The 27,366-nt window shown below is 31.8% G+C and overlaps 1 long non-coding RNA gene across 1 annotated transcript; it reads right to left on the bottom strand.

Moving 5' to 3' along the window:
• Nucleotides 1-26,910, bottom strand: LOC123660460. The gene is made up of 3 exons (XR_006744198.1): nt 26,763-26,910; nt 26,599-26,697; nt 1-643 (listed from the first exon to the last, which is right to left on the bottom strand). It is a non-coding gene; the product is annotated as an uncharacterized LOC123660460 (long non-coding RNA).
• Between the last annotated feature and the right edge of the window lie 456 nt (nt 26,911-27,366).

Raw genomic sequence — 27,366 nt, 5'->3', positions numbered from 1 at the left:
TGACATTTCGCAGAGAGATAGATAATAGTTTGTGGATGTCCAAGAACGGATTTTATGACAGGACCAAATTCAAGTGGTCTAAGGGCTCAAGCAAGTTGGTATGAAAGTCCGTCAGTTTTTTTGCTATAAACACTACAAGTTTAGAAGTGTCTGTTAGGTAAGCTAATAGACACTACTCCTCTAACAATAACAACAGATTTTGAAAAATTATACCAAGGGGGTGAAATAGGAAAATTTGTATGTTTGAAAGTCTATAATGTTTGAAACCATGAAACTTAATTTTTGAACTACTGAATAAAAATAAACAAATACATATTTCAGCATCGTGGATTGCAATCTACGGTACACTATCCACGAATGGAGATCAAAAAATTATACTTCTAAGGGCTTGAAATAGGGGTCGAAAGTTTAAATTTAAAGTTTATCATTTTTGAAACTGGAAACATCAAATTTTAATTCTGGACTACTGATGTGTGCTTACACATGCACATGTTTCAGCTTTTGTTGAAAATCTAACCTTAAATACTTTTCAGACCCTCTTCGAAAATGTTATTAATTTTTACGCAACCTAAGCTGCGGGCAGTTGCTTGTTATTTATAAGACTTACCTTCCTTACATAAAGATGTTCAAATCATTATCGGATCTGAAAGAAATAATAAAATCAAATTAAACAAATAAAGGTGTATGATTATAATAACTAAAATACTTTTACAGAAATATTTTAGAACAAAATAAAATTAGGGTATTAATACTATACAAGAATAAAAAAACAAATTACTATTATTATTAAGTCACGAGAGAAAAAAAAAATAATTTTGCTTTTAAAAAAGTATAAAATATTTAAGAAAAATTATTACATTATTACTACATTAGGCGGAAACTTTATTGGCTTATGTTCTAGTTTCAATTTATTTTATTCAATGTACTGCTTAGAAATTACCTAATTATTAAGAAAACGATGTTCCCTCATAATTAAGAACTTTACTTTATATTTCCTCCCTTTTCTTTCTTCTTTATCTGAATTTTACTAATACCCGATTTTGCACACCTACAAACCTCTGCTCTTGTACGTCGTAAGGTTGGCTGGTAGAGAATGCTTTTAGCATTAAGCCCGCCTTTTGTACAATTCTTTAATGTGTTGTACAATAAAGTATTAATAAATAAATAATTTAAATCTGAACACTAATTCATAAATACCACTAAAAAAGTAATCCTCATCCATATCTGCGAGATTCATTTCAGTTCCAACTAGTAGACGCGAACAGCTAACAGACCGCAAATGAAATGAAACCCGATATGAAGTATTCACAAGGGTTTCAGTAAACGATGACTTTTTCAATTTTACGAGAATTTTATATGGTGAAGCTTCTTCACGGCAATTTCCCCGTTTTTATAGAGCTGTTCACTAATGATTAAACAATGTTTATTTATTACTGCTACTGTACGTAATAAGTAAATTGTTCTAGAATTTTATGTATAGCAATATAGAACAAAAATATTATAAGCCGCGTTGGGCGTATTATTTTATTTTTCTCAGCTAATTCTTTCGGACCAGAATTTGGTTAAAGTTTTTACATACTCAGAATACATATACAGCAAATAAATCTTAACCTTCATATGATATGTTCTAGGTACATAAGTTAACAAAATATTTGAAAAATTTCTAAGTGCCTAGTATTTTACAAAGAAGTTATTAGCAGTAGAAAAAAAAATTAGTAGAGATTTTTTTATTTTAAATTTTTTTAAGTACACATAATTTTGAGCTTTTAAAACGCAAAAATGCCGTGTCCTTTTTAAATTTTTAACAATTATATTCCGAGACGATAGAACTATCGCAACTACTAAGTGTAACATTATTGTCATCATTTTGTCTATCAGGTGAAATAAACTGGAAAGTATATCCGGAAGTCGATTTGCACTCTTTTTAACCGACTTCAAAAAAAGAAGGAGGTTACTCAATTCGACCGTATATATATTTTTTTTTTTTTATGTATGTTCGGAGATAACTTCTTCGTTTATGAACCGATTTTGATAATTCTTTTTTTGTTGGAAAGGAGATATTCATAGTTTGGTACCATGATAAGGAAACCAGGATCTGATGATGGGATCCCAGAGAAATCGAGGGAAACTTTCAAAAATTGTAAGGGTGACTAGTAAATTTAATCATGTTTTTATTAAGTACTATAAAGCACTACTATTTAATAAAGGTCTGAAGTCGATCTGATGATGGAGAAGAAAGATAGTCGAGGGAACTCTTCAACGATTTATAGCAATTACGTGTTTTTTGAACTTAATTCGTTTCTATTGATGAGAACTTTGCACCTGTATGAGTTATAAGTGCCATTACAGTCTGATGATGGAGACAAAAGTTAGTCGAGGGAACTCTTTAATGATTTATAGCAATTACCTGCTGTTTGAACTTAATTCGTTTCTATTGATGAGAACTTTGCATATGTATGAGTTATAAGTGCCATTTCAGTCTGATGATGGAGGCGAAAGATAGTCGAGGGAACTCTTCAACGACTTATAGCAATTACCTGCTGTTTGAACTCAATTCGTTTCTATTGATGAGAACTTTGCATATGTATGAGTTATAAGTGCCATTTCAGTCTGATGATGGAGACGAAAGATAGTCGAGGGAACTCTTCAACGACTTATAGCAATTACCTGGTGTTTGAACTTAATTCGTTTCTATTGATGAGAACTTTGCACCTATATGAGTTACAAGTGCCGTTAAAGTCTGATGATGGAGACGAAAGATAGTCGAGGGAACTTTTCAACGATTTATAGCAATTACCTGCTGTGTGATCATCTGTGTCGCAGGACCAGGTTTGATGATGGAGCCCATAAACACTCGAGGGAATTTATCAACAATTTACAGCAGTTACCTTTTGCTGTTTGACGACCGCTTTGATATAATGGTGCATGTGCCGTGTCGGTGGCGCCTAAACACCGACGGTCGTGGATTCTTTTCCCGCTCGGAGTGGATATTTATGTTTATACAAATATTTATTTTCGGTCTAGTTGTTAATCCTTGTGGTTCTCCCAACCTAGCTTCGGAGAACACGCTAGGCTGTCAGTCCCGGTTGTTATTACGTACACCTGATAGCGAACTTTACTCATAGTATGTCGACGCGTTAGCGCAGCGGTCACAGCACCGGCTGTTGCGCTGGCGTTAGTGGGTTCAATGCCCGCGTACGACAGACGTTTGTATTGGCCATATAGATGTTTGTCATGATCTGGGTGTTTGTGCTTGTGTATTGTGTATGTTTCCGAACCTCCGACATAAGAGAAAAAGCATCCTTGATAAGTCTACCCATCACTAAAAATTGTAAAATAAAATAATTTTTAACAAAAAAAAACCGACTTCAAAAAGGAAACTAAAAAGTGAAAAATAAATTTACTTAGTACAAAGTAATTCGTATTTTGATTTAGTTAATCAGAAATGATTAAATAAATATTTTATAATTTTGAAGTTGGTGCCAAGTGAATACAATACAAATACAACCTGGCTACAATAACAAATACAAACAACATACACACAACAAACAAGTACAAAAAATATTATTAGATATGTCAAAACAATAACAGAATAATAACAGTATTCAACCTAATAGTCAATGAAACAAATTATGAAAGAAAACTGAATACAACTTACGAGTAGATAGGTACTGGAGTAGTTATTGTTTTACTTGGCACCGACTTCAAAATTATAAAATATTTATTTAATCATTTCTGATTAACTAAATCAAAATACGAATTACTTTGTACTAAGTAAATTTATTTTTCACTTTTTAGTTTCCTTTTTGAAGTCGGTTTTTTTTTTGTTAAAAATTATTTTATGATCTATTGCACTCTGCGTTTGACATATTTCAGTTTGTAGTTTTTTCACCTAACAAAGTGTCAATGTCGGGCTCTACGTTATTAACGTTAACTACGCAATTTAAGGATATTGAAATAAGTGGTCATGATATTTCTGACATTGGTTACCGATAGTTAACACAACAAGCGCCGTGGTGCCATTTTCGGCCCCTAAGTGTGATCGTTTATAAGTTTTATGTTTTTTTTACTCAAATACGTAAAAATAATTTTTTTGAACTATTTATTGTTTTTATTGTATCGAAGATATTTTAAATTCAATGAAAGTGTGATATAGTAAAGAAGAAAAAACAGACTTATCTTTAATTTGACGACGCGTTGGCGATTTGACGATTTAATTTTCTAAGCCAAAAATACATTCTTAAATTTAACAAACAAACGAGAAGTCTAAAATAAAAGTAGCCTAAGTTACATCAGTTATCTGCCAGTGGAAGTCACGTCAAAATCGGTCCAGCCGTTTCAGAGATTAGCCGGTACAAACAGACAGACAGAAAAAAATTGTAAAAAATGTCATTTTGGTATATTTACTGTGTAAACAGCCATATGCATTTAGTAAAAAGCGGTTATTTTAATATTACAAACAGACACTCCAATTTTATTTATTTGTATAGATTATGATAGCGTAGAAATGTACTCGTACTATCAAAAAAATATTGTGTTGTTTTCAGTGTCGTCACAACAAAAGGAAACGTTTTAATCGTTTTGAAAGGCGTTTATTCTTTTGTATCCTGATGAAGTTTCACGACGAAACAAAGTTTGCGGGAATAATTTCTTTGCAACGATAAATGCATAGCAGAGGTCAAGTGTCTTCATTATCTTTGGACAATAGATTTTGCTCCACTTTTGCTTTAAACCAGAACTTTCACGATCTTTCTAAGCAATCACTCAAAAAAATTACATTGAATTGATCCATGAATGAATGATGAATACTTGAGATGGTACAGTACACAGTATTTATTTTACAGTATATTATATAAATAATAAATAATAAAATAATAATATTTGTAATATAGATAATCGTACATTAAATATATTTGTATTAGGTTCTGTGTTATGTGGTATTGTGCTGTAGTAATTATGTTAATTTTGTATTGACACACAATTGGTTTATTCTACGTGTATCGGAACATATCAGTTTCATGTAGATTTCATGCAAACACGCAGTACTGCAAATAATCTTATTGGGTAACAGCGGTTATGTCAACATATAATACAAATATTCACACTCATAAAAATATGTATATATTTTGTATTTTATTTAAATAAAAAAAATATTATGTAAGCATATCTATTATTCACATCTATCTATATTGTAAACGCATATTATGAAATATATCTGTACATATGCATTTTCAATTAGTCGAGAATATATTGTAATAGAAATTTGAAATCAAATTTCAAAACAATAACATTTTAATATTCGTACATCATTGTGTTTGAACTAAACTTTACGTTCAGTACTTTTTCACATAATACAATAAAAATTAATAGACTCCATTGTTTTATTATCACTTAACGTTTTTTCTGTTAATATTTTTACAACAGGAACGTTTATTTCATTACTCTCGCTACAAAATTATTTTTAAACATTTTGTATAGCACTTGAAGTGTTAAAATAAAGTATTATGACGTTTAAAAGAAAACATTTAATAAAATATAACGGTATTGTACTTAAACGTGTTTAAAAAGCACTTAAAAACTTTAAATCGAGCGCGTATATTGAATACTTATATCTTTTAAGCCGTAGAACAAGCAACGGAAAACTGTAGCGTGGAACTACAAGAACCGCATAAACTAGGCGATACTTATAAAAATAGACTACAATTTCAGTTTTCCTGGTAGATTTATTTACATCTATATCTGTGTTTATATAATATATAACAACGAAGTAATCAATAAATATTATGTTTTGGTGTTGCTACTGTGTATAATATTTTTTGTATTACTTTATGTGTTAGTATCAAATGCATATCGAAAATCTATTGCTTATTCTAATAGTATTTTCGACGATATATGTTCGATGATACCATAAAATGCTTATTTCCAAGCCTGAAAAATTTTAAAAATACTGCACCACTACTATATATAGCGGTCATATATATATGTGTGCGTGCTTACTTTGATGCCAATCGTAAAATGTAAGATCAGCGTTTAAATTATTTTCAAACACTCAAACATGTTTTGTTGTCATTGACTATAAAATTTCGTTTATTAGACAACGATCTTCTTTAAGCTGAATGCTTGAATGCAACTTCTTAGCCAGTTCATTTATGTTTGCTTCGCTGCCGTGCAATTATAAATAGCTCTACTTTTAAGAATGTTGGCATGTCATCAAGATAAAAGTTCTGTACATTCTCATACCCGAGCGCTCGTTTAAGCTTTAATATGTTAGATACATTGATTTCTAACTCTGATTCACGATATAACTATTGAAACTGACAGTATATTTGTACCTTTACCACGCTCTAACAAATATTATGGTTACATTTTTATTTTATTCAAAGTATTGTGAGCCTTATTCTGGACTGTATAAGGTTTAACGATTTATGCGGAAGCATTTCAGTTTTAATTCAACCGCATGATCTAATTTTAGTTTCTTATTATCTGTAGATTTCTTGAAATTCCTAACATAAATTCGACTTTCTATTAGGTATTGCTATTGTACGAGTACATTTTCCAGACGTTTATTTTTAGTACCTATACGCGTGTATATATAGAGTATGTATGAATGTATATATAATGATATATTATATAAAATCTTAATACTTATCTATAGAAACATGTCAGTTATCTTGCACATAACCGAAAATGTCTCAAAGCGCTCAACGGGTTGTGTGTTAACGCTAAACCCTACTAATAACGGTATTTACATCCAGCTAAGCCAGGCATGTATCTAGTTGTCAATAAAATACTTCTTTTTTATTAATATCTGTAATATCTACTACACATTGGATAACCTTCAGGGAAATATATAAAAATAATAATTTCATACACAATTAAAGGTACAGTAAAAAAATTAATACCTACAGATATATACGAATATATACTAATATATACTAACAAATACCTACAGATATGTATATCATAAGCGAAATACCTAATCATATCACACATATAAACAACATAACATCTATGTATGTACACACATACATTACCGACCATCTGGTACCATTACCCATTATGTGATCAAAGTTCCTATGTCGCTCGCTATCACGTCTTAGCTTCCGCTTCGAATCGGATATTTGTGTTTGTACAAGTATTTGTTTGATAGTGTGAATGTTTGTTCTTGTGGTTTTGTCAACCTTTCAAGTCAACCTCGGTGAGCACGTAAAGCTGTTAATCTGTTACTGTCACAAATTATAGTTACTCCTTGTAGGTACATTAAAAGTTTATTGCTGTTTTACTTGTGTGATTGCCCGTTGGCATAGTTTGTAGTAATCCTGCTTTCTGATCCGAGGGGTTGTGGGTTCGATTCCCGCTTCAAGCCTGGGTGTGATATATGTCTTTATTTAATTACTAGCTGTGCCCAGGACTTCGTCCGCGTGGAATTTAACAAAATAATTATTGTTCAGTTCGCAGAGTTATAAAATAAATAAATTTTTAAAATAAAAGTAATCTAACTTATGCCTTATTATATCAGCTATCTGCCAGCGAAAGTCCCTTAAAAATCGGTCAGCCGTTTCAGAAATTAGCTAGAACAAACAGACAGACAGACAGACAAAAATTGTAAAAAATGTTATTTTGGTATATGTACCATGTATAAAGCCATTTGCATTTAGTAAAAAGCGGATATTTTAGTATTACAAACAGATACTCATATTTTATTTAGTTGTATAGATATCTGGTATCCTTAATTGTTTCTCTATAGTATAATACGAGTACACAAAGTTCCGGCGACAACAAAAAATTTATATTTTACTAAATAAGCAAACTGCATAGTTTTTTCCACATTGAGACATTAAAGCTACAATCACAGTTAATTCTTTAGATCGACATTTTCATAAAGAAAGAAAAGTACCTAGGTAAATTTCAATTCACCTTTTTTTATTTATTTTACTTATATGTATTTCTAGGGAAAAAATGTAGCTATAACAATCGGCTGTTAATTATAACACAAGCATTAAGTTGCCTACCTAAGGAAGAGACAAGACTTTTCCTAAAATTAAATCTAATAAAATAAAACGTTTAGTCAGAACATGCTTCCAAACAGCATTTACGTACACTGTCAGGCTTTTTTTTTATAATAATCGGAATCGATGATCAAGACGGTGCGACCCATAAAAATAGGTTTTCCAACAAATCCATACGATAATCGAAAGCGCTGCTTGAAGTTGTAATATAATGTTCGTCATCAATACACATGGTTGGTGGTTGATGATAATTATGATTGGAATAGATGAGGCAAATATGATGAGATAGTCTCTATTTAATCAATACTCTATACACAAGTACGATATTAGGGTCAAGATTTAGTTTACACCAAACTTTAGCATTTTAACCGAGTTCAAAAAAGGAGGAGGTTCTCAATAAGACTGTATTTTTTATATGTTTTGCCTCTTTCTTCTGGGTGTACTAATTTTCGATGATAAAAATCATAAAATTCATATATTTTTTATATTCGAAATCTGATGCTTGTCATGTGGTCTTATTTAAATTGAGCCGAGTACTTTTGTACTACGTGTAAATTAATAATATACACAACTCAAAATAACCTTTAGTTCGTTTTAATAATATTCATTGTATTCCGCGAAAGTGTAAAAAGACTCGAAGTCTTTGTAAATAATATTGTTACGTATTTCAAAACAAACTTCTTGAAATACTTGAAACGCAATCTCCCTACATTGTTTTATTATTTTAACATCTCTCAGAATACCATTATATTTTCAGCTCTACATAAATAGTATTTAAAAAAAAAATATGAATATACGTATTTGTATATTATTTTTGTAACAGTAGTAGCAAAGTTTCGTAACTCGTTATTTTATAATATTCTAGACTCCAGATTATGATTTTGTCAGATAAGATATCCGTTTTTCTGTTTGAAGTGGCAGTTAAACAGTCTATATATTTTTTAGGGTGAGATAGTTTAAAATGAAATTCATTCAAATGTACTACTATCAAGATTTTTGAGTGACATAATAACTATAAAATACATTACATTACAGTACGTGTACAAGTACGTGGATGCCACAATTGCCACATACAGTTGGGTCCAGCGATGTCCCCGCCCGACGTCAACAACAAATAATATAACTGTAATCTATGCTGTCAAACCATTCGAATTCGAGTGAGTCTTGTATTCAGAAGATACTGCACAAACTACTTACATATTTTTATTCTTTAATATCGATGGTTGGAAGGACTAATCGAAGGTTCTAGAGTAACAGAATTCCATTGCAATGCAATCAACAAACACTATGAAGACGTAAAACGTGATATAGTTATATCATAATGAATAGAAGTTAAAAATAAATACATTTTTTTTCTTATCTGAACATGATTAATTCAATTTTTTTTTGCCTGGGGTAAATCCTCATGGACACCCTCCGGCGCGGGGACACCAGAGGGGATTCATATTCCTACGGAATAAAAACCGCCACGTGTGTTCCGCCGATGCGCCTATGTGGCGGGGTCGCGGGGACGCTGTAGCATGCTTCCGCAAAATGATTATTAATTCAATCTTGATCCAAGCTAAGTGTTAATATGTATATAATCCTTATTACATATTACCAATCCATATTCCAAATTAGTGTGGCACAAAATCGTCACAGAGTATATACACGGGGAAACTATAAGGATTTCTTAATTATATAATTCAAAATTTTAGAAAATTTGTCTGTTGAATTGTAATTGATTAACTTTAAAATTATTGTACCTATTGTAATTATTTTTAGAGGAAAGTTTTGTAACATAGGAAGAGTTACTTTAAAGTAAAACTCAGTCATTATAAACGAATCTAAGGAGCAGAATTATAGTCATAAATGTCAGCGCAAATAAGACTGTGAGTGACATCTCGTATTTAATATTTAAATAGATAATACGTCTCCCTAAGCATTTAGGAGCTTAAAACGAACCCGAGCATTAATCAATTAAATAATTTCTGAGAGAGAATGGTTTAAAGACGAACAAAAATATCTTTTTAGTAGACATGTTTGTCTTTGACTTTATTGCTTTCGATTTATAGACAATTTATATTATTTACAAACTTTTAATACTTATTTTTTTCTATTTATATTACGTGATTTGTTTGTTTATTTCATATCGTTTTTTTAAGTGCATTATTGCCAGTATTTCTAAACAGAATAAAAAAACTCATAAAAAGTAAGTTAAACATGTTTAAGTTTGTGCATTATAATTTAAGTCTTTTTAGCAACTTTATCATATTTGCGTAGTTGTTTCGTAAGTACCTAGCAGCATAGTATGAATTATATATTATATAAAATACTTGGCAAAACAGAGTACCTACCTTACGTATGTGAAACCATAGTAGCGTCTATTGCAGGTATATATGTATAGGTATTGAAACTCCGTATTATTTAATATTGTGCCGGTACAAATAAGGTAGTCCGTTTACTCATTTATATATTATACTAGCTGACCCGGCGAACTTCGTATCGCCTAACACAAACTTTATCGTATGGTATTAAAGTTCAAATTGACTTTTAAGTATTATCACAAATCTTTTGTATGGGAGTATAGAAAAGTGTTGTTTTTAGACTTTTTCAGGAAATTTAAATTTTTTTTTTTAGAATTTTTCTCTCTGTAAGAACCATCCTCGTACTTCAAGGAATATTTTAAAAAAAGAATTAGCGAAATCGGTCTAACCGTTCTCGAGTTTTGCGCTTAGCAACACATTCAGCGACTCATTTTTATATTATAGACTAGCTGTGCCCGCGGCTTCGCCCGCGTTGAAATTAGTATGTCACAAAGTTTTCCCGGCAAACTTCCAGTGAAACTCTCATCAAAATCGGCTTAGCCATTCCGTAAACCTTCCTCTTGCCGTTCAGTAAATTTTGAGCGAATCGATCACATACACTTTGAGGACTTTTTTTTATAATACACTAAATGTTGCCCGCGACTACGTCCGCGTGGTTATGAAGATATGCATTACTATTAAGATGTTTAACGCAAATTATTTTTATTTCAGTCACTTGAAATGCTTATCAGACTGAGTAACTTTTTAAAAGGCACAATTTAGTAAAATTTAATAGTTATTTTTATAAAACCTCTCTATACACCACATTTTTAGTTTTATTTTCAGGCTGTGTGTGTTTCATATAAACTATCAAATCCAATTAAACCCCCTTAGCGGTGGAATATCCTAAAATCCCTTCTTAGCGGACGTCTGCTAACTATAATCTACCTCCCTGCCAAATTTCATCTTTATCCATCCTAGATGGATGGACCTTCCAGCTGTTTTTGGGTTCTCGTGATGAGTGAGTCAGTGACCTTTCTCTTTTATATATATAGATTACGATGTATTATTTGGACACCTCCTCACCATCTATAGAACATATATTTTAAATTTCAAGTCTCTTACTTCAAAGACATAGAACTTTCATACAAATTTCCAATCCCCGTTTTATCCCCTTAGGGGTCGAGTTTCGTAAAATTTGTTCTTAGCGGATGTTTACGCTCTATAAGGAACCTACCTATCAAATATCAAATTTGTAGCTGTTATAGTTTTGGGGATTTCGTGATGAATGAGTCAATGTACCACCCCCCATTTTAACCCCGAAAGGGAGTTGATTTCTAAAGATACATTGTTTAGAGACCTCCTCACCATCTATGGAGCATACATTTTAAATTTCAAGTCTCTTACTTCAAAATCATAGGACGTTCATACAAACTTGCAACCCCCATTTCACCCCCTTAGGGGTCGAGTTTCGTAAAATTTGTTCTTAGCGGATGTTTAAGCCCTATAAGAAACCTACCTATCAAATGTCAAATTTGTAGCTGTTATAGTTTCGGAGATTTCGTAATGAATGAGTCAATCTACCATCCCCCGTTTTAACCCCAAAAAGGAGTTGATTTCTAAAGATACATTGTTTGGACACCTCCTCACCATCTATAGAGCATACATTTTAAACTTCAAGTCGTTTACTTCAAAAACGTAGGACTTTCATACAAAATTCCAACCCCGTTTTATCCCCTTAGGGGTCGAGTTTCGTAAAATCCGTTCTTAGCAGGTGTCTACGCCCTATAAGAAACCAACCTGCCAAATGTCAAATTTGTAGCTGTTATAGTTTCGGAGATTTCGTGATGAGTGAGTCAACCTACCATCCCCCGTTTCAACCCCAAAAGGGAGGTTATTTTTAAATATACATTATTTTTACACTTTCTCATCATCTATAGAGCATACATTTTAAATTTCAAGTCTCTTACTTCAAAAACATAGGACTTTCATACAAACTTCCAACCCCCGTTTTACCCCTTTAAGGGTCGAGTTTCGTAAAATCAGTTCTAAGTAGATGTCTACGCCTTATAAGGAACCTACCTGTCAAATATCAAATTTTTAGCTCTTATAGTTTCGGAGATTTCGTGATGGATGAGTCAATCTACCATCCCCTGTTTTAACCCCAAAAGAGAATTTATTTCTAAAGATACATTATTTGGATACCTCTTCACCATCTATAGAGTATACATTTTAAATTTCAAGTAGCTTACTTCAAAAACATAGGACTTTCATACAAACTTCCAACCCCCATTTTACTCCCTTAGGGGTCGAGTTTCGTAAAATCCGTTCTTAGCGGATGTCTACGATCTATAAGGAGCCTACCTGCTAAATTTCAAGTTTGTAAGTGTTATAGTTTTGGAGATTTCGTGATCAGTGAGTCAACCTACGAACCCCCGTTTTAACCCCAAAAAGGAGTTGATTTCTAAATATAGATTATTTGGACACCTCCTCACCATCTATAGAGCATACACTTTAAATTTCAAGTCTCTTACTTCAAAAACATAGGACTTTCGTACAAACTTCCAACCCCCGTTTTATCCCCTTAGGGGTCGAGTTTCGTAAAATTTGTTCTTAGCGGATGTTTACGCTCTATAAGGAACCTGCCTATCAAACGTCAAATTTGTAGCTGTTATAGTTTCAGAGATTTCGTGATGAATGAGTCAATGTACCATCCCCCGTTTTAACCCCGAAAGGGAGTTGATTTCTAAAGATACATTGTTTAGAGACCTCCTCATTATCTATGGAGCGTACATTTTAAATTTCAAGTCTCTTACTTCAAAATCATAGGACTTTCTACAAACTTCCAACCCCCGTTTTACCCCTCTAGGGGTCGAATTTCATAAAACCCGTTCTTAGCGAATGTTTACGCCCTATAAGGAGCCTATCTGCTAAATTTCAAGTTTGTAAGTGTTATAGTTTCGGAGATTTCGTGGTGAGTGAGTAAACCTACCATCCCCCGTTTTAACCCCAAAAGGGAGTTGATTTCTAAAGATAGATTATTTGGACTCCTTCTCATTATCTATAAGGCATACATTTTAAATTTCAAGTCTCTTACTTCAAAATCATGGGACTTTCATACAAACTTTCAACCCCCGTTTTATCCCCTTAGGGGTTGAATTTCATAAAATCCGTTCTTAGCGGATATTTACACTCTATAAGGAGCCTTCCTGCCAAATTTCAAGTTTGTAGATGTTATAGTTTCGGAGATTTCGTGATGAGTGAGTCAACCTACCATCCCCCGATTCAACCCCAAAAGGGAGTTGATTTCTAAAGATATATTATTTGAACACCTTATCATCTATAGAGCATACATTTTAAATTTCAAGTCTCTTACTTCAAAATCATAGGACGTTCATACAAACTTGCAACCCCCATTTCACCCCCTTAGGGGTCGAGTTTCGTAAAATCCGTTCTTAGCGGATGCCTACGTCTTATAAGGAGCCTACCTGCCAAATTTCAAGTTTGTAGGTGTTATAGTTTCGGAGATTTCGTGATGAATGACCTTTCGTGTTTATATATATTATAGATAGATAGATTTCGCCATGTTGGCGGCGTCACAGCTATGAAAATGTCAGAAAATGTCATTAAATAAAAACTATATATTATTTTATACAAAAACAACATATTGTATTGTTAGACTTATAAATGCGTGTCTTAGGTAAACGTGCGGTGTAAGTGTTGAGAGGAGGCCAGAATCGAATTCTAGAATAATAGATTATCTCTATATATTAATTCGTGAAGTAAAAACTTTGTGTCCCTTTCTACGTAAATTGCGCGGACGGAGGAGTGTGAAATTTTGCACACTTATAGCTTATGTAGAGAAAGAATGCAGAAAACTATTTTATTTTTAATTAGGCGTGAAAATTACATTAAATAAAAAAAACATTACACACACACTTGTACACATACATGTATTTGACACACACACACGCATCTCCATATACTCTTTTGTTTATTATTTTAGAAGTATAGTCTTTGATAACTGAATCTTACAATGTTCAAACTTATAATTTATATTAATTATGGTCGAATTTCGCCCACTGGGCGACCACTAGTTAACATAATAATAGTGTTTACAGGCAACCGAAGAAAAACCGACTTCAATTATATCGACAAGTAATATAACGTAGGTAGGCGAAAAATTAGTCAAGTACATACGCATTGTCAAAGATTACTCCAAAAGTTGTAATCGGATCTCGATGAAATTTAAATGTGACCACATGATAAACATCGGCTTTCGATTAAATTAAAAATCGTCAAAATCGGTACACCCAGTAAAAAGTTTGCGGATTTTCGAGTTTCCCTCGATTTCTCTGGGATGCCATCATCATCCTGGATCCTGGTTTCCTTATCATGGTACCATGATAAGGAAACCAGGATCTGATATGAACTAGAGATATCTCCTTTCCAACAAAAAAAAACAATTATTAAAATCGGTTCATAAACGACGGAGTTATCCCCGAACATACATAAAATATATATATAAATATATATGTAAAATATATACGGTCGAATTGTAGAAACTCCTCCTTTTTTGAAGTCGGTTAAAAATAGCTCGTAACAATAGCAAAACGCCGTTGTCCCCTCTTTAAATAACGAAAAAAAAAACAATCCTAGTGACAAAAGAAGGCAGGAAAATATTTTACGTCAATGTTATTTCCGCTTTAAGGTAAGCAGCGTTTTAACATACCATAAAAATTCAAGAACAAGAAATTGTTATAGATTTATTTCAAAAACTACTTCATAGTATACTCCTTAGTATACTGTTAAAATAACTAAAATTAAGTCACATTTAAATACCTAACAATACTCAAATTTCATATCATCATTACAGCCTATACAGTCCACTGCTGGACATAGGCCTCCACAAGTTTACGTCAAAAATAACGTGAACTCATGTGTTTTGCCCATAGTCACCACGCTGGGCAGGCGGGTTGGTGACCGCAGTACTGGCTTTGTCGCACCAAAGACGCTGCTGCCCATCTTCGGCCTGTGTATTTCAAAGCCAGCAGTTGGATGGTTATCCCGCCATCGGTCGGCTTCTTATGTTCCAAGGTGGTTGTGGAACCTTGTTATCCCTTAGTCGCCTCTTACGACACCCACGGGAAGAGAGGGGGTGGCTAAATTCTTTAGTGCCGTAGCCACACAGCACAAATTTCATAACTGATAAAATATTTTAAAAGATCAAATTTTAAACGTAGTTTTTCGATTCACATTACAATCTATGGCTAAATACTCAAATGTTTAAATTTTGAATAAAAACAAAAGTCTGCATCTACATTTTTTTATTATTATACTTGACAACGTTTAAAAATAATAATGTGTATACAGAAGTGAAAGTTTGAAGATTTTACTTGATATTTATTTAATAATCATTATATCAATCCGCAATAAATTGCAATCGAGAATACTAAGTAATGGATCGCTTACGAGTGCCATTGAAGCAATTTTTGATTGCATTAAGGTCATTGAAGGACGTTGATGAAAAATTTAATTGACGCCCATTGAAGGGCCCGAATGAAGGCGCCAATGAATCGTTTACGCGGGCTCACTGACTGATTGTTATTAATTCTTAAATGAGAATCGAAAGAAATGAGAGTTAAAAACAAAAATAACTCGGCAATTGAACTTTGTCAAGTAAATTAAATTTTCAACGGCGATTCGTCATTCTAACGTCACGCCATTATCGACTACAGTAGTCTTTTTTCGGAAACAAATTGTAGTATTTTATAATTCTATAGTGTACAGTATACGAATATTCTATTTATAACATAATACACATAATCGTATAAGTATGTTATATTTATTTTGTGTAAATCTGAATATCTTTTAAAATCTGAAACCTATTTTTATTATAGTCCATTTTAGCTGCCCAGACTAAGTTTTAATTGTAGACGAATCTTCGTCTAATCTTAGCTTATTTAAAAATTCATGAGATTTTTTACTTATCGCGTGAAAATATTATTTTTTGATAATGCTAATTTTCGACTGAGTTCCTTCATTATTCCTAAAACTTGAAATAAATGTTTAGATTTTTCTAATTCATTATTCTTACTTCACTCAGTAAAACAATATTTTGAATTTATCTTTAGTTTTTTAAGACTGTATCATATGTAAAAATAATAGCACATTTAACTTAATTTTGTTTTAATTTTTAAACTGTATAAAATAAAATTTCAGTGTAAAGGAAAAAACAAAAATTAATAAAAATATATTTACATATTTCTGTGATAATAATATTATAATACACAAGCCAATTAATACTTAAAACAAAATTTATTTTTCTTTATTACACTTGGCCTCAAGCGGTAAAGAAACATCTAAATCCTACATTATTAAAATATATTAACACAAAAAGTTGGTATTTTCACGCAATAAGCAAAAGTAATCATAGGGATCGTGGCAAATGAAATGGAATATTACTAGAGTACACAAATAAATGAGATTGCAAATGAAAAACTGATCTACATATGTAACAATACCCGAGTCATCGTTTAAAGGTTAGAACATACGTGTGAATTTTTTTACCCAACTTTAAAAAAAAGAGAAGGTCCTCACAACTTTTTACTGGATAAACAGATTTTGATGTTTTTTTTTTATCGGAAGCTAACAGTTATCATGTGGCCCCTTTAAATCTGATCGAGTCAACTTTTTGAGTTATTACTGATAATCCGCATTAAATTGACTGTTTTACCACCTACCTACGTCGTATTACTTCTCTTCTCTTTATAATTGAAATCGGTTTTGTTTCGTTTGCGAGCACAACACAATTATTGAAACGAAATTCCGACTTCAATCTTAAGATGTACGGTACGGGTAGATAATAAAATTTTAAAAATATTTCACCTGAAATTTTCGAAAAATTATTAAAGGATGAAAACTATGAAAACATTAAAGATTATAATCCCAAGTAATGAAAAATATTGACTGGGTTGAAATCGCATAGTCTAAATAGACAGGCTTCGAAATTAGAAATTATTTTTCAGAAATCTAAACCAAACACAAATTTACTTACTTTTTAAAATTATAAAAGAATTTAAATGAGTGATATTACCTATATTCACACGAAATTTGCCTTTTTGGATTTGCACAGGATGATCAAAATTTACTCCATTAATAGATTTACATAATATACGAGAGATTAGGAGAGATTATTAGATTTATATAGACGATCAATATTTTGGCAAAGCTTTATTAAGTTTACATTATTATTTATAATAGGCATGGCTTAAAGGGAGCGAGAGGTATGTAACCCCATATGGATCATTATAATTTGCTACAAAATCATACATGCTTAATGTACTAACCCTCATAATACAAAGTTTAGTATCAACTGTATATTATGAGGGTTATATATATATATATATATATATATATATATATATATATATATATATATATTGTTATTGCGATGTTAAAATAAAAATAGAACAATTCACTTGATTGAAGCTACTTATCTCTGAAGTTACGTTTCTATTGGTAAATTTTTAATTTTTGCTTTTTTGTGGTCAGCAATACACTAGAGATACGCTAGCATAAAATAAATGTTACACTGCAAACTAAGATGTTGATAATTCATTTCCCACAGAGTATTATAGTTCGTATAATGATAACAAAAACCAAAGAAAGCCTAGCCGATAAAGCCGGTCATAAAATGTTACGGCTTAGCTCTAACTATTATAGCCAATAAATAGATCAGAATAACTTACTAATAGTATTGTGATTGTTTCTCTTTAAATAAATATATCATATTATGTATTACAATAGGCCGCATATTATAATTTAAAAGAAAACGAGTGTGCTTTAGACTACACGACTGAAGTAAAACTTCTGCACAGTAAGCCTGCACTGTGTCTTAGATATACGAAAAGTAACTGGCTATGAGAGAAAGAGAGTAAGAAAATGTGGCTCGCACATATCTATCTTGCTCCGTCTGTCTCGCCCGATCACACTTTTCGTAACGCTCTCTTCCGCATTCACCAGCTTACTCACCAAGTCAAGTGTGCGTAAAGAAGATTTACTTCAAAACGAGTATTGCATTTTTTTAACTCGTTACAAGTCTAATTTCGGTGTAGTTATATGAACAACTGCACATAGGCTACTAGTATTAGAGTATTAGTACTGGTATCGACATAATCATAGATATGTCGCGAAATAGATGTACGTGCTCTCTACGATGTTGTTGACAACGTACTCAATTACTGGATACTGCAGTTGGATCTGAAGCGCCAGATAGGCATTTCGCAGGTACACGGATGATACAGTCATAATTGTCCTAATGCTAGATGTACAAAACATACTCGTACAATACAATAATAATATTTTGTCACCTTTATGTCAAAAGTAATAATCATTCATAAGTTGTTATTTCTTGCACTGTGTCCCCCGCTATGTGGTCTCTTCTAGGGATAAGTCCACCTTAGCCATCAACTATACGCGTAATTTTCTGTATATTCTTTTTTAAGTGCAATAAAGTATATATATTAGTTTATAAAGTATTTTTTTCTATCATTATCAATACTGTTCAATTTCTCGGAATACAAAGTGTTCTGCTCCATACGTCCGTGTAAAGGTTGATCACAAAGGTGAATTTGTTTCATATTTCACTTACGTTACAAAAGGCTTACTATCGGTAATGCAGAAAAATGGAAGCATATAATCACAATGCTTATTGCTTCTGTATACTATTGCTGTTTTATAGAACTTACTACTTACTTTGGTCATTATTTTAAAGGGCGCGTTGTTGTGTTTCATTCGCAGTTTGAAGATTTAATGTATCACAATCGAGACCTTTAGACGTATACTAATTATATCCAAATTATAAGGCTATCGTACACGATCACTATTAAAATTTCTAATTAAACAAGAATATCCGCAATTATTATTTTTACATTCCCAATATTCGGTGCACACGCAATTCAAACCAATCAATCAATCATGCAATCGTGCAATCATGGGACGGCAAAAAAAATTCGAAAATCACAAAATAATTATAGCGGTAAATTTCAAAAACAGTTTAGAAGTGATGAATACAAAAGGCTTTAAGCATTTGTTCCCAGAAATAGGTGGACATGTTAGAGTTTAAAAGGAAGTTAAGAGGCATAAAATCTACACTTTGTATTCTAAAAGAGATGTAGAGCGATGACAAAGGACAGAGGAAAGAATAAAAGATAGATTAAGGTCGTATTGCATCCGCAGTACAGTTGCAAAATGAAATGAAAATAAGAGACATAATTTTTCATGCAGGATTCGTCAATACATTTGCAATAACCAAAAATTCACTAGGCAATTCTTTCGCGGGTGAAAATAGTTAATAGCAGAATCTCATGTTTTTGTGTAGTTATACGTTTTAAGTAATTAAAAACAGTTTTTATTTTTATATTGTGCGATATAACAGTAAACGAAAAGGAGAAAGCAGAGGAGTATATATATTTGACCGTAACAATCTTAGGTTCTGTGGTTACGATTTTGTAAATATTTGTTATTTTTATTATTTTTGACAAAACTATTTTGCGAAAAGTAAAATGGTAAACTTAATGATGTTAAATAATTAACAATAGTTTGCTGTTTGGTTTTTTATTTAAACAAATATTTTAAACTACATCTATTAAAAAGATAATAATCGAAAGATTACTAATATACTATATAATTAATTATTTAAAAATTGTAAAATCTTAAGTGGGATTTTCTAGTACCTAGGGTATACAGAGGGTATACAGATTTTTTAGAAACCTCACGTTTATTTAGAGAAATTAAGTAAACTATACAAATATGAAAGAATATTGCGCCGGAACCTCTGAATTTGAATGTATAGCTTATTTTTTTTTTTTTTTTGGTTGTACGATAAAATGAGAATGGCTTGACTGGTTTCTTTCTCCTTTTTTAAATACTTGGTTTAACGTGTGAATTGAGCCAATGGGCTATTCAACTTTTAGGTTTTTACGAATTAAAATTAAGGTAATTTCGTATAAGATATTATGATTGTTTTACCTTCGCGCGTTTAACAACACAACTTCTGTCGATCGTAATGCAATAATTTAACTATAGCATTTATTTTATTATATATAAAGAGCTACATTGTTCAATAGGTGCTCTGATACTGGTCTCGAAAGTTTTATGTTTTGACCTGGTTGAACTACATATTTTATAAAATAATACAAAACTCTTACTTTTAAACATTACAGTTCAATTTTCTATTTTGTTTTTTGCTTTGAGCACATTTTCATACGTTGTTCTATTCTATTTTTGAAATGTTCTATTTATAAAAAATATTTTTTTTATTTAATGAAACGGTAGGCAACTACCCAGTTTATAAAAAATTCTCGGGTCACAATGTTACTTAACATACTCCTCGGAAAGGGCTGGACCGATTTTTATGAAATTTTGTGTGCATATCGGGTATAAAGGGGGTTAAAAACATATACGGCAAAACAACGTTAATTAAAGGTTAGTTTTTACAGCTTAAAAAGCAATAAAGGTAAGTATGATCACTCCATATAGCGGTGTATTTTTTAAATTTACTTTTATGACATTCAAAGACAAAAAGCCTTGATTGAACAATTAAAATCGAATCCCAACTTGCAGTTTCAACGCGATTTTATCGACTCGATCAAAACGTTTGAGACTAATTGAATTAAATTGAACCAACCACCCGTGGAACGTATCCCCTAACGAAGCGATGTAAGGAACTTCTAACGACGTCGATCGACGATTACATCAAAATAGCTCGAAATTTTGAATTTTGTAAATTTAGAAATTATTATATTTTGTACTTGTAATGGATGACACTTTATTTTTTATTTTTATTTGGGAAACATACAATTTTATATTACATTATTATATTATGACTAATTACAATAACTGAAATCAGTAAACTTTCCACTATTAACTAATACATATAACATTGCGTGAAACATATTGTTTGGGGGAAAAAAATGAAACAAAACAACATGGAGAATTTTTTTTTAATGTTATTAATGAAGTTAATTAACACTTAATGATATTAATAAAGTTTCACCAATTATTGATTCCTTAAAAGAGTTTTTTTAAATAAAAAAAGAGTTTTTTTTTTATATAACTAGGTCGGCAAACAAGCGTACGGCTCATCTCATAGTAAGCAATTACCATAGCTTATAGCGCCTGCAACACCAGAAGCATCGCAAGCGCGTTGCCGACCTTATCCCTAATCCCCCCCCCCCAGGAGCTCTGGTCACCATTCTTACCAACAAAACACAATACTGTTTAATAACAGTATTATTTTGCTGTGTTCTTCTCTAAGGTCGAGATTACTACCCCAATCGGGCTCCTCGATATTGTTAGCAGAAAATTTCCTGCTGAAAACTATTTTCAAATCAAAACAATAAAATTTATTTTAATGAACACGAATTCGAACATTAATAATAATAATGTTAATAGCCCGACGACTCGAAGAAGAATAATATTAATGCCAGAACGATCGTCACACCGTATTTAAAGCACCAGTCACCTGACTACACCTAACTTACGTAGTAACTATTTAGTAATCTGTGACCTAACTATATATAGGTACTCGTATAGGTGTTTGTGTTGTAGCTCACTGTAGCAAACTATAAATTGAAATATCATCTCATAATACGCCTTTAAAGCGTTTTCGAACAATATAAAATTTGATTAGAAGTCGAACACCTTATAGATACATATTCTTTTTTGTTTTAATATTTCTCAGTTACATATACTAACTACTTGTTTCTAAGACTTCAAAAATGGTAAAACCATTTTAGCTTATAACGAAACTTCCATAAACGCTCGAAGGCCTTTATTTATAATATTTCTAATGAAAATCTCTTCAAAGACTCGTAGAAATTCCAATTTGACTTTCTTAGTGATGGAATTTCAAGTAGAAAATAAAAATGAATAGATATTTATATTTGTTTATTTTACCTCTTTAAAGTATGATTAATTAAATCCCAAAAACAATAATGAAACATATAAAAAACTAGTTTCATACTCTTATCTCTATATAAGTCTCACCCACCCAATGTTTGAAAATCCTCTCCTACATACTTTTGCCATATCGCTCGAAATCCTCCTTTACTGTAATTTGCATCGTTTGAAAGTGTCTTTCATGCCAACTTTACATGACTACTTTAGGTTTTGTGATGACAAATTAATTAGTCAGTCAGAATAAGTATATAATAAACAATGGTTGACGTATTTTTTCTGTATCATTAGGGCAAATTATCATACACTCCTAAGTGGATTACGGATACGCGCGTTGTCAACCCTATCCCCGCTGCCACACAGCGCGTTTTAGTGAACTCAGGCTAGCTAAATAATCCGTAAAATGGTAACAAGTTAAGGCACAGTTTTCAAGTTTTAAAATTTATATAAATCGAATATAATAACAAAAGTATAGCCAATGCGATATCTATCGACAAAAATCCTAAGATACATTGTGAAAATATGTATTTTTAGGGCACCGGCCTCTTGCAGCATGAAATATTTTTGTCGCCCCTCGTCAAAAGTCGGTAATATGTCCGTATGTATGTATGTCCCTAATTTTAAAATGGGTAAACTTTGCTCGTGAATACACAATTGCAAAATCACGAAAATATTTACTCTGAAATATATTATGTAACTGCTGTTGGTACGCGTTATTCCGTCAGCATAAAATTTACTAAAATTGACTATTGAATCGGAATTCGTTCACAATTCATGGTTTTTAATTGCTTTGTCTGATGCCCTGCCTTTTTTTCTTTAATTGAAAATTACCTAGATTACTTATTACAATGTTTCAGTCATATTTTTTCTTGAAAAGGCAAGTCAAAATAAATGTTATTATATATTTCTAAAGTGTATAAATACGAAAAACGTGTACAATAATAGTGCAAGGTTTTTCGAAAAGGAATAAATGGACATTTCAACTCAACCGGTCCTCTCCCTTAGGGCGTACTATAGCTTATTGTCTTCACGTCACTCGCTTTATCTACATTTCAAACCTGTTACCATTATACTAGGCATAAATTATTTGACATTTGTAGTTTTGATTAAATTTTGGTGTGGCGGTCGTCGTTTTGATTTCCTCTCAAAAAGGTTATTAAAAATTTTACAAATTTTTACCTGTCTGTCTTGAAACACCTGATAATCAATAGTAATTTGTATACGGAAATAACCTATCAACCTGAGTTGAACTCAAGTTAGTTGAGTTTCAAGCCTACTCCTGTATAAGAAAACAGGATATTGCCCAATTGTGGGACGGCTTAATTTAGGTACAAACTACTTTAGCTCTGTTAAGTTTCAAGTATTACGTTAGCAGAATTTTAGTAATTTTCAACCCCTTCCTTCCCCTTGTCAGCGAAAGTCAGGAAAATCTAGGGTACCCTCTACCCCTTATTCTTAAGTAAACATATACATATTAATTTTAATCTATTCAGAAGTAATAAATAAATATTGCTGAAGTAACCACACTTTGCTGGGTGGTTACGATATTAAGAATATAGCTACCCCCGCTTTTCACGTGGGTGTAAGAGGCGACTAAGGGATAACACAGTTCCACTACCACCTTGGATTTAAAAAACTGACCGATGGCGGGATAATCTTCCAACTGCTGGCTTTAATACACAGGCCGAAGACGGGCAGCAGCGTCTTCGGTTCGACAAAGCTAGCCCTACGGTCACCAGACCACCTGCCCAACGTGGTGACTATAGTAAAAATACATGAGTTCACTCACACACATCAATATAATAAAATTAAAGCCTCAACTTAATGAAACGTACTATTCGTTATATCGAATGTTCAACAAATAAGCAGTTAATTGTCAGTTATATCTGTCATTACTTAGCACTTAATAATATGGCACTCCATAGTTAACTTCTCCTTTGATCTATTTTTAATCGACTTCTAAAAAAGGAGAAGGTTATCAATACATTTGCGTTTTTTATGTATAGTTAACCCGGAACTTTTGACTGCGTAGACCAATTTCGATGATTTTTTATATCTAATAATGTATAATTACTAGATTACTTTTTCATTGACCTACGTTATATTATTCCTTATAACTTTTTACTGGGTATAACGATTTTGATGATTCTTATTTTAATCGATGCTTGTTTTGTGGTCCCATTTAAATCGAGATCTGATTACTAAATTTTGAGTAATCTTTAATAACGCGTATTTACATAACTATTTTTTCATCTACCTACGTTGTGTTACTTGTTGATGTAATTGAAGTCGTTTTTTTTTCGTTTGGGAGCAAACACAATTATATTAATAACTAATTTGGCGAATATATTATATATGAATATATAAATATATCGATTTTAATACAAGCACTGTCATAACAATCACGAATGTAATATAAAGGAATTGTCCATATTGGTGTAAGTCTTTCGGAAGTTATGACCGTGCACACAAATTTCCACAATTCATTATTATTTATTTATCAAAACGAATTTGAGTATTGTGGAACATAGAAGATAATGGTAAATCATACCAAATGCTGCTTTATAACTGATATCAAGAAAAGGACAAGGTTCTCAAATCGACTGTTTCGTGTTGTGTGATGGGTGTTCCGATTTTGATGATTCCTTTTTTACTCAAATGATGTAAGTCAAAGTCATGCGAATTGTAACGCACATATACATGTATTTTGACCAAAGAAAAGACTGTTATATTCATTCAATTTTTATACTAAACTATATTTTAATGTAAAACTTTAGTCACATTTGATTATTATTATTTTGTCTTATAGTAAATTTAAATAAAAAATTAGAAAACTTTGTTTTAACCTTATTCGTGAACACTTAAGTTATTGTTACCTGCGCCACACTATGTCAACGATGTATACAAAAAAATATATATATGAAAAATGTATGTAAAAATTGTCAACTACGAGAGAGAACAGTAACATTTTAAAAGTTGCAATATAGAACTCATCGGAATTAGCCTTCATTCTGCTTTCCACAAACTGACACATTAATATCAACATATTCATGAAGCAACGCTTCGAAAATCCACTCGTGTGTACGAAACCATTCGTTCGGAAAATAAACATATACACAGCATAATTTGTTAAAACAAACCTGGTTAAATTGAATATTTCGAAAGCTTGGCTATCATTGTTGACGTGCGCTACACTTTGAAAGATCAATTTTGAACCTGTCACAGAATTTGTACGAATATGTATGAATAAATTCCTTAATACTTCAACAACTGTAATTTTATATATTTTTATGCACCTCAAAAATGGTTATTTTTATAAAGTGTCAAATTTAAAACGAAAATTAGCATATAAATAAAATTTTCTGCGTCGACATCAAGGGGAAGCAATGTCCCAGTTCACAAAGTAAAAAAACCGTAAAGTAACCTACATTTTACGAAGTTTTATTGGTAAATACTTAAAAGAATTAACTAGGAAACATTTTTTATTCTCAAACATCATATTTTAGGTAGAGTAAATTAACCGGTACGCAATTTAGAAAAACAAGTGTCGTGCAAATATATCACACTCATCGTGGCGTTAATTAAAACCTAGACTCTCCTAAAAATTAATTTAAGTCACCCCAATTTTCAAAGGGAACGTGACTTGAAACCAAAATATTTGATGACCTGGACCTTAGACCTTATAGTTATTGTATCGCCTCTGTGTAGGCCTCTTTCCCCATATAGAAGAAGGATCAGAACTTAATCCACCACGCTGCTCCAATGCGGGTTGGCGGATGTATTCCCTACTGTGAGTAACGATCGCTATCAGGTGTACATTATAACAACCGGGACCGAAAGCTTAACGTGCTTTCCGAGGCACGGTGGGTAGACCCACAAGGATTGCACAAACACCCAGACCACGGCAAATAACTGTACGGCCAATACAAAAGTTTGACATGTGTGGTGATCGAACCCGCAACCGCCAGCGCAACAGCCACAAACCAGTGCTGCGAGCGTTATGCCAACGCGGCGTCAGTTATTGTATACCCATATAAAATACATAGCCTTCGTCGTTAAGGGATTATGCTGAAAATCGTTATGATAATAACTGATAATACGTGCAGGCTCTCATATTCAATTCATTAATTAGCATAATATATTAGCGTACAGTTGTTGAAAATGAAATATTGATTTAAGTTTCTATTGATATTAAAAATTCTATATTTATATGATCAATATTAATCAATATTAATCAATAAATATACGAAAGTTCAAAACACATGACCGGCAAATTAACTACTAAAATTTCTGACAAGTTATCATCTTATACGAGTACAATAATAAGGAAAGTTACTACTTACGTTAATTTTCTTTATATTGTAGAAGCTGATTTTTTTCTATTAACGTCTATATATACATCACGATGTCTCGATGCTTGTCCTAAAAATTTATCCTAAAAACTAAGATACAGTATTGTTATCAAAAATGGCATGAGTATAAAAATTTAATAACGTGATTTCTGTACTTTATTTACGATGGCAAAATGTTTAAATTAAATAAGTCACAACAGCATTACAGACAAAAACTTCTATCTTCTATTTTGCTGCAAGAGATAATAAAACTTTTATATAAGATTCGTCGTATTGTATTTGTAGAGACAATCGCACGTGTTACAATATGTCTTGTTGGAAATTTGTCAAGACTTGTGTACTTATTATAAAACTAATTTAAAAATAACATTGACTATTCTTTGTCAAAACAATACTTTGAAAATATATATATGTGCCCGCGACTTCTACTTCAGTTCGAAGAGTTATAAAGTAAATACATTTCTAAAATAAAAGTAGCCGAAGTTACTCTTTACTATATCAGCTATCCGCCAGTGGAAGTCCTATCAAAATCGGTCCAGCCGTTTCACACAAACATACAGACAGACAAAAATTATAAAAAAATATTATTTTGGTATATGTACCGTGTATGTATTTAGTAAAAGCGGTTATTTTAATATTACAAACAGACTCTCCAATTTTATTTCTTTGTGTAGATTTCATACAAGTTATTAAGTTCAAAATTAATATCTCTTAATATCTGTATTCTTTCTAAGTTGGACCGCTACACTGCTATTTAAT

Source organism: Melitaea cinxia, chromosome 15, assembly GCF_905220565.1.
Source record: "Melitaea cinxia chromosome 15, ilMelCinx1.1, whole genome shotgun sequence".
Lineage (NCBI taxonomy): Eukaryota > Metazoa > Arthropoda > Insecta > Lepidoptera > Nymphalidae > Melitaea > Melitaea cinxia.
Note: the sequence above shows the minus strand (reverse complement) of the source record. Positions and strands in the feature narration are given on the sequence as shown.